This window comes from Belonocnema kinseyi, chromosome 10, assembly GCF_010883055.1.
Source record: "Belonocnema kinseyi isolate 2016_QV_RU_SX_M_011 chromosome 10, B_treatae_v1, whole genome shotgun sequence".
NCBI lineage: Eukaryota > Metazoa > Arthropoda > Insecta > Hymenoptera > Cynipidae > Belonocnema > Belonocnema kinseyi.
Genome location: NC_046666.1, coordinates 32393147 through 32402958, shown reverse-complemented (window position 1 = coordinate 32402958; position 9812 = coordinate 32393147). Strand labels below are relative to the sequence as shown.

General features: G+C 26.3%; 1 protein-coding gene across 1 annotated transcript in view; it reads right to left on the bottom strand.

Moving 5' to 3' along the window:
• LOC117182335 overlaps positions 1-9812 on the bottom strand; it is a 603484-nt gene that overhangs the window by 27338 nt on the left and 566334 nt on the right. The gene's annotated exons all lie outside the window — the stretch shown is intronic.

Below are 9812 nucleotides of genomic sequence, written 5' to 3'. Positions count from 1 at the left end.
TACTGTACGTTGTTTTTAGTTTTCAGAAATGTTTTGCTAGTTATTGCCAGTAGAATTAGGCAGGGTGTCCGCGAATTTTATTAAAAAAATTCCCTGATTTTTCCTTGAATAATTTTTTATTTTCCTTGATCATTAATATTAATAATACGGAATAAAACAGTATTTCAGATACAAATTTAAAATGTTCATATTTATTAATTTCTTTTAATAAAAAATGTCTTTTCTACTATCAAAGATGGCTTTTTAATAAAATACTTGAATTTATACCGTTCATAGTTTATTTTCAACCTCAAAATGATAAATTCCCAACCAAAAATTGTCATAGTTTATATTTCAATCAAAAATGATGAAATTTATTTTAAAAAAAGGATTTTTTAAAGCAAAAAGACTCATTTTCAACAAATAAACGTCTTTTAATCAAGAAAGAAATAAAAGTTTATTTAAATTTTTGAACCATCAAGCTAAAAGACGAATTTTCGCTAAAAACATGAATTTTCAAACCAAAAATTGAATTTTAAAACAAAAAATATTACTTTTCAGCCAAAAATTAATTTTCCACGAAATTGATGCATCTTTACCCAATAAGAATAAAATTTTAAGCTAAGAAAATTATTTCTTCACACAAAAGGAGAATTTTTGAATAAAAAAGATTAATCATAAAAAATATGGAACAGTTATATTTTCAGTTAGGAAATTAATTTTAAACCCAAAAATGGCTTTTCCACTAAACAATGAAATATTTAACGAAATACATAGGCCTTTAACCCTTAAAGTGCATTGTGGGTATATCATACCCTAAGCAATTTTCTAACTCTTATAAACCATACTTAATTCGACAAAATTGAGTATTTGTCACCATCTAGCTTTAGTTAGAGACACTAAATGTAAGTAAAGTCGTTTAGCATACTGCGTCAAGCATCAGTCTACTAGCAGCTGCTGCTGAAATTGGAGGTAGAAGAATCGCGGGGTATCTAACACCCAGTGTGCACTTAGTGAGTGAAGAAGTAATTTTGGAGCAAATTTGTTTTTGAAATTTTATTAATTTTTGTTTACTTTCTAACGTAAGTATATCATATTGAGTAAAATAATTTTTTTTTCGATTATTACATACTTTTTTCTTTGTAGATGGCTTATATTTACGGCAGCGCGTCATGCGCGAGCAGACTGTGGATGTGTTGAATAAAATATAATTGTTAAAATACAGTTATATAAGTCTCTTTCTTCAATTTCTTGTATTTTTATAGTATTAAATGTCAAAGTTCCTCAATTTTTATAATAATAAATCGATTTGAAAGCAAAAAATCTGATACATCATTTTATCATAAAATTGACTTTTCAACTGTGCAAATAAATATCTTTTTTGAAAGCACCCATGTTGAAATGTTTTTTTATGAGAGTACTCTATTTCAAAAGTATTGTTATACATTTTCAGGTTAAAATAATTAAAGTTGAGTGAGTTATGAATTTTTAAGTAAAAAAACCCCATTTTTTCAATAATTTTTTTAACAAACTTAAAATAAATAAACGGCAATAAAATCAACTCTACCTGATAAAATATACATTAAACTATACCGGATAATTTTATTGTGACAAAATATTCAATAGGGGTTAAACAATACATAATTAAATACGCTTGGGTGTTGATCACCCACGATGCACTTTACCGTAATTTTTACATGTAAAATTTAAAATTTTTTAACAATATAGTTTAATTTATTAAGTAATTGAATTTTCAACTAAATATATAAATATTCAACAACAAAAAATGCCCAAATCTTTCAAATAAAATAGTCTTATGCTCAAGCAAAAAGAATTTATAAACAAAAATTTTCATTAAAAAATGGTGTTTTTACTAAAACAGATGAATTTTTAAATCAAAAAGATAAATTTTCAAAAAATAGTTGAATTTTCGGTTAAAAAAAAAATTAATTTGATATTTCACAATCAAAATACGAATTTCTAAACAAGAAATAAATTTCTCGAAAAAAAATGGAATTTTCAATCCAAAAAGACGAATTTTCAACCAAAAAGGATGAATATTTAACAAAATTGTTGAATTCTCTACCAATGGTTGCATTTATATCCAAAAAACATTACGTAAAATTTCCATCCAAAAAAGATTCCAGTTGACTTTTCAAGATTAAAAAAAAACGAATTTCTACGAAAAAAAATTGAATTTTCGATCCAAAAAGACAAACTTTTTTAACCCAAAAAGATGAATTAAAACAAAATTGCATCCTATAAAAAATAGTTGCATTTTTATTCAAGAAAGATGCAATTGCTGCTAAAGTAGGTGAATTTAAAAATAAAAAAGACAAACTTTAAAGAAAGAAGCCGAGTTTTTAAACCAATAGTCGCCTTTTTATTAAAGGCAGTATTCTACTTCGGAACTTAAAAAAAATTTTTATTACATTTTTTGAAAGTATATGTATGTAAGAATGGCATACTAAAATTTTAAGACTATCCGAGCATTCTAACTATACTTTTTCATCCTTGGAACATATCTACGTGAGTGAGCTAATAAGGCGCGCGCCGGACTTTAATCGCGTTTTTCTCAAAACAACGTTTTTACACCCCGTGTTAACGAAATCTCAAAAACTACTAAACCGATTCTTATGAAATTTTGAAAGAAAGATGAAATTTCTTCTAAAGCAGATGAATTTAAACAAAAAAAAACATTAAAAAATAGTTAAATTTTCATAAAAAGAATTCTAAGCAATAAGTTAATTTTCTGCTAAATAGTCGAATTTTTGACCAACTAGTATGACTTTTTAACAAGATTGTTCAATTTTCAACCAACCAGTTGCATTTTTTTAAAAATAAAAATGAAAATTCTACTAAAATAGGTGAATTTTTAAATCAAAAAGACGAATTTGCACACAAAAAGTTGAATTTTCATCCAAAAAAGATTTCAATTGACTTATCAGCAACAAAAAATGAATTTTAAACAAAGGGATAATGTTTAACGAAAAGAGTTGAATTTTTAACAACAACAAAATAAATATAAAAAAACAGTTGATTTTGCAACCAAAGAGGATGTCTTTTTTGTCCCTAAAGAAGATTATATATAAAGTGATAAGGGTATTAATTTCGTTATGATGTAAATTTTATCTTTCAATGATATCGGAAGTCCCCGAAAAAAGTTTTGAATTGCAAAAAAAGAAGCGGCGTTCACAATATTTTGTCAAGACAGCACAAAGTTTTTTTCGTGATAAGTTCATTGACCAGATGAGCTCACGTTGCTTTATACATTTGATATCAACCGAGGCAGGATCATGCTGCCTTTCTTTGTATATCCTGGCTCAGATTTATTTTCCATTTTGAATACTGGCTTGAGTACGTGTGTTTAATCGTATACAGACGTAAATCCAGTCTAGTAGAGGGACTTTCTGCTTCATTTAATGCAACTTATGCACGTGCAAGCCACTCTCATCAGAAAGAAACATGATTATTTATCGAGATTATCAGATCAGTGAGACATCGAGTCTCTTTCATAATAAGAGATAAGGCACATCTTTAATTATTTTATTTTTAAATCAGAGAAAACTCATTTAGATTCTTTTCAATTTGAATTTAATTCATTATTAGGGCCAGGATCGACAAAGCAGTAAAATTTTTAACCTGAAGTTTAATTTTCAATCAAATAGTCGAATTAAAACATTATGATAATTATCAATTAAAGAGTTGCATTTACAATTAAATAGTTGAGAACTTTCAACCAAATTTCTGAATTTTCAAACAAAAATGAAATCAAACTTTAAATAAACAGTTAAATTTTAAAGCTGGTAATACCAATTTTTTCAAAGACAGTTAAATTATCAATTAGAAAATTTGAATTTTCAAATAACAAAGAAAGAGAATTTCCAACGAAAAGGATGAATATTCAAGCTTTCATTTTTAAGCGGAAAAAATGAATTTACTACTAAATAGTTGAATTTTTAACCCAAACAGATTAATTGTTAACCAAGAATATTAATTTTCATACCAAAAAAACGAGTGATCAACATAATAGATGAATTTTTAACAAAATAGTTGGAATTTTTCAACTAGGAAAGATCAATTTTTAATTTAAAATATCAATTCTCAACCAAAATAGTTGAAATTTCGACTAATAATATGAAGTTTCAACCAAATGTTTTAATTTCCTACCAAATTGTTAAATTTTCTAGACAAAAATACGATTTTTGTATTGAACTTTTGAATTTTCAACCCGAAAATATGAATGTTGAGCAAAATAGTTGGATCCGCAACTTAAGTAGATCAATTTATAAACAAATAGATAATTTTCTACAAAAAGGACAAATTTTCAACCAAATAGTTGAAATTTAAACTAGAGAAAGCTAATTTTCAAGTAAAAAATATCAATTATCAAAAAAAAAAAGGTAATTTTCAACCTTAAAGTATAATTTCCTGCCAATTTGTTGTACATACAAGCCAAAAAAACCAATTTTCTATAAAACAGTTGACTTTTTAAACCAAAAATATGAAAATATAAAAGATTCTAAATCCAAAATGACGAATTTTCTCTCTCTCTCTAAAAAAAAAAATTGAATTGAATTTTCAACCGAATTTTCACATAAAAGAGATTATACCTAAAAAAAAGTAATCAAATTTTCAAACAAAATAGTTTATTTTGTTACCAAATAGTTGAATTTTCAACATTAAAAATTATTTTTGAGAAAAAAGACAAATTTTCTACAAAGAAGATTAAGATTCGATATAAAAGAGGAATTTTCAAAAAACTACATCAATTTTTAAACAAATAGTTGAATTTTTAACCAAGAAAGATAGATTTTCAACCAAAAGTGGAAAAGTTCAGTTTTTAGTAAAAAAACTAATGTATAATAACAAAAGATTCAAGGAAACAGTATCAATATAAATGAGATGAATTTTTAATAAACCAGTTCAATTTGAAAAAAATTACAATCTGAAAGACGAGTTTTCAACGAAACAATTCAATTTTTAAACACAGAGATGAATTTTTATCTAAAAATGATGAATCTTAAAAAAAAATGATATTTAATAAAGTGTTTAAACTTTTAAAGCAGAATGACTTTTCCAACATAAAAGATGAATTTTTAATGTATAAAGACGAATTTCGTATCCAAAAAGACAAATTTTAAGCAAAACAGTTAAATTCACATCAACCAAAAACAGTTGCATTTTTAACTAAATGGTTAACTTTTCAAAACTAAAATATGAAAATTTAAAAGATTAATTTTAAATCCATAATGACAAATTTTATTTTAAAAGAGTCGAATATTTGATAAAAAAAATATAACTTTTGAAACAAATAATTGAATTTTCACCCTAATTTTCAAATAAAAGATATTAAGCTTCAACAAAAATAATTAAATTTTCAAACCAAATATTTTATTTTGTTACCAAATAGTTGAATTTTCAACATATTAAAAATTATTTTTTATAAAAAAACAAATTTTCTACCAAGAAGATTAAGTTTCGATAAAAAGACGAATTTTCAAAAAAATACATGAAAACGAATTTCCTATCCAAAAAGACAAATGTTAAACACAACAGTTAAATTTTTTACATCAAACAAAAACAGTTGCATTTTTGACGAAATAGTTAGTTTTCAAGACAAAAAGACTATTTTTTTTAATAAGAAAGTTCAATTTTCGACAAAAAAGTTCATTCTGATCCAAGTCAGATGAATTTTCAACAAAACGTAGAAATTTCGACCAAAAACTGTCATCCAAAAAAAGTTGGATTTTGTTATTGGTTTCTAGTAATTCTGTAAGAAGGGGAAAGATTTTGACTGCAATTGAATTTTAAATTAATCTTTTTTAAAACGTTTTCGATTTAAAAAGTCCATAAGCTAAGGCTTGCAATCTAAAAAAAAATTAAAAATCTGAATCCGGGTTCACCAAATTAGAAATTGTTCAATTTCAAACGCTAATAATTCTGAAGTTTCTCAGAATAAAGCTTTGATCAGAAATTATTCCATTTTTAATATTCTCAAATAAGATTCGACATTTTTTTATATTTTTGAATTTTTGTTTTTAAGATTTCATTCTGATTAAAATTAAAACTAAACATAACAAACTTATGACAAAAATAGAAAAAAAATTGTTCAATCGCATTTTCCTTGAAAAATTCGTACGATCCGATCCTTGTATTTTGAACAAAATTCAGAAGAAAAAACAAAAAAAAAGATGTTGGGAAAATACGATTCGAAACTGGATCAATGATTCTTGAATAATTAAAAATTATAAATAAAGAAAATAATTGAGTTAAAAGCAACCCGATTTCTGATATAAACCTTGAAATCATATGCTGGCTACGTGCCTGTTTTCGAGGATCAATCTCCACATTTTACTTCCAAATATTACCTGCATTATTACTCTATATCAAACTAAAATTTACGCAAAGCTCATATTCTCTACCAAATTCCTGAGAAGAAGAAGGTAAGAAAATAAGGGTGCAGTGTCAACTTAAAATTAAAAGATTTAAAAATTTTCAAATAAGCTTTCGAAACTAAGCAATCGTATATACAAGCATTCTAATTCTAAATTACTAATTCAAAATTAAAGTAATCTACAGAACAATTTAGGAATTGTCATAAAAAAATAAGAGATTTAAGAAAAACAGATTTCGCAAAGTTCCCTAACTTATGATTTTGGAAAGCAGTAATGTTAAGAAGCAGATGATATTCAAAGGCGATGTCGAGTTGATCGCCGTCTACAAACTTGCTCCCCCACATCCCTACCGGCGCGGGTCCTTTCTACATAAATTTTTTTTAAATTTTGAGATTCGCAATTCAGAAAAATAATTTAAATTACTTAATTTTCAGTTAATATTTTATCCTTTAAAAATGCAAACAACCAATATTTTTCCAGGAAACATCTTAAATTTCAGGGTGGCGATTCAACGGACGATTTTAAATTCCAGGTAATTTCCCGGTCAAGTTTTTAAATATTCCCGCTCAACTGACAGTAACGTATTAATTTTTTGCCGCTCAACGCTAAACATTTATTTTAATTTGAGTTTTCTATTAAAAAGTATCAATTTCCAAAAAAAATGGAACAGTTAAACTTTTAGTTGAAAAAATAAATTTTGAACACAAAAAGAACGGATTTTTAGGAAAATATTTAAATTTTCAACCTAACTGATGAATTTGCAACTTAAATAATGAACTTTGAACTGAAATAGTTGAATTTTAAACCAGAAAGATGAGTTTTCAATTAAAACATTGAGGATTCAAAAAAAATATTGAATTTTCACTAAAACAAAAAAGTGACCTGTACTAAAAAATATAAATTGTTAACCAAAACTTAAAAACTTACACTTTAAGATAAAAAAATGTATGTTTAACCAAGAAGATGACCTTTTAATCAAAACGATGGAATATTCAATTTGAATAAGTGAAATTTTCAGTTATAAAATTACTTTCCATACAAAAATTTCTTTCAACAAAAAAAAAACTCACTTGACAAAAAACTACATTTTCAAATAAAGTGGTGAATTATATACCAAAATTGTAGATTTTGAACTGGAATAGTTGAATTTTAAACCAGAAAGATGAATTTTCAACTAAAACGAAAAAATTTTTTCAACCAAAATTAATTTTTAACAAAATTGATGGAATATTCAACTCTATTAGTCACATTTTCAGTTCAAATAAATAATGATTTTAAACCAAAAAAGCAACAAATTTTCTACAAAATAGTTCAATTTTCGGCAGAAAAAAATGCTTTACATGCAAAGTAAAAAAAAGTTTTCAATAAAATAGCTAATATTTTAACTAAAGAAATGAATTTTTAATCAAAATGATCAATTTTCAACCCAAAAAAATTAATTTTTAACAAAAGAGTTTAACTTCCAACCAAGTAATTTTATTTCCAACCTAAAAGATGGATTTTCAGCTAAAATTATGAATATTTAACTGGAATACTTGAATTTTTAACAGAAAAGAAGAATTTTTAAACAAAAAGATTAGCTTGCAAAGAAAAAGGTAATTTTTTACCAAGAAAATCGATTTTTAATCAAATATGTGGATTTTATGCCAAAAAGGTGAACTTTCAACCATGAAAAAATTTCTACAAAAAATTTCTACAAAAAAAGCGATTTTTTCAGAAAGTACATAAATTTTCAAATAATTAGTTTTATATCTAAATGAAAATATAAATTTTTAACCAAATAGTTGAATTTTCATTAAAAAAATACATTTTCAACCTAACAGAATGGTTAAATTTTCGGTAAAAAATCTAATCCTTAACCAACAAAAAAAAACAGATTTTCAGCAAAATAAATCGATTTTCTACTGGAATAGTTTAATTTTTAGTTTAAAAAATTGAGTTTCAACGGAGTAGTTTAAGTTTTAAACAGAGATGAGTTTTCAATTAAAACGATGAATCTTAAAACAAAATGTTAAAAATAGGCTTTAAAATCTGACTAAGTAGTTTAATTTTTAATTAAAGAAAGATAAATTTGCAACGAACAATAGAACAAAATTTTCTATTAAAATTCAGCAATATTTCTTCTTTGAAATACTACTTCTAGTAAAAAAAAAAACGATGTATTTAAAGTACTTTCTTTGATTAAAATTTGGAAGAGGGAACTTTCAAATTGTGACAAATTCTGACAATTATACAAATAATGAAAACTTGAATTTTTCTGCGATCAGAAGTAAATTCCAGGCTTTTAACTTATATTCCCGGTCATTTTACGGCCTTTCCCGGTTTTCCTGTTAAATCGCCACCCAGCATTTTTCAAGTTGCATACCTTTGGCATCGCCAAAACAACGTAGATTATAATAATTAATCCTTAAAGGGCATACTGGGTCTAAGACACCCAGTGACTTATTTACGCTTTAACAAAACGTACCAAATTCAAGCAAATGGAGCATATGGTGCCAGATTAACTAATGACATGAAAACCTATTTTTCTATGTCATTTTCACATAATTTAGATTTCTGTAATTTTTATACGCAGTTTAAGATCAATAAAATAGTTTAATCACGCAAAGTACAGCGTTTTATTTTTCATTGAATTGAAGCTTTTATTTTTCATAATAAATACCTTTTTTGGAACGAACACTATAGGAATAAATTTATTTTTGAAGCACCGTATCTCGGAAGTATTCAGGTAAAATTTTAAGTAAAAATATCAAAAAATTAAAAAGTTATGAATTTTAGAGTGAAAGAAGTAATTTTTTCATTTTTTTCCAAAAAGGATTTTTTAAACTACTTTAAATTTCAAAAACTAGTATGAAATCTTTTTCTCCTTAAACTAGATAGATTAAACACCATTAATTGATTTTCTTGTAAAAAAACTATCCAATACCGTCCGTACAGCACACGTTTGAATACCCTTGGGTACCAAACACCCAGTATGATCTGTATGAAATTTTACGAAAGCGTGCCCTTTAAGGGTTAAAATTTTCTAAATTACTAATTGCAAAATAAACAAATGTTCTTGTTTCGTATTTTATTCATCTTCAGTAGAAAGGACTCCCTGCTTAAGAGGTTCGGCTACATCGTCTGGCGATCCCTCACCTACGCGAGGAATCGGCAACAGCGTCTGACGATCCCTCACGCACGCGAGGGATCGGCAACAGCGTCTGACGATTCCTCACCCACGTGAGAGATCGGTGACAGCGTTTGACGATCCCTCACCTGGGCGAGAGATCGGCGATAGCGTCTGGCGATCCTTCACCTGCGTGAGGAGAAGTTGAGTTGTGGGGGTAGACCGTTATCAAATGGACACTGCCCATATTCAAATGGGGTTCTTGATTAATTATGAGATTTAGAAACTGAATCTTGAATAATGCCTTTCGTGTCTGAAAGGAGTAA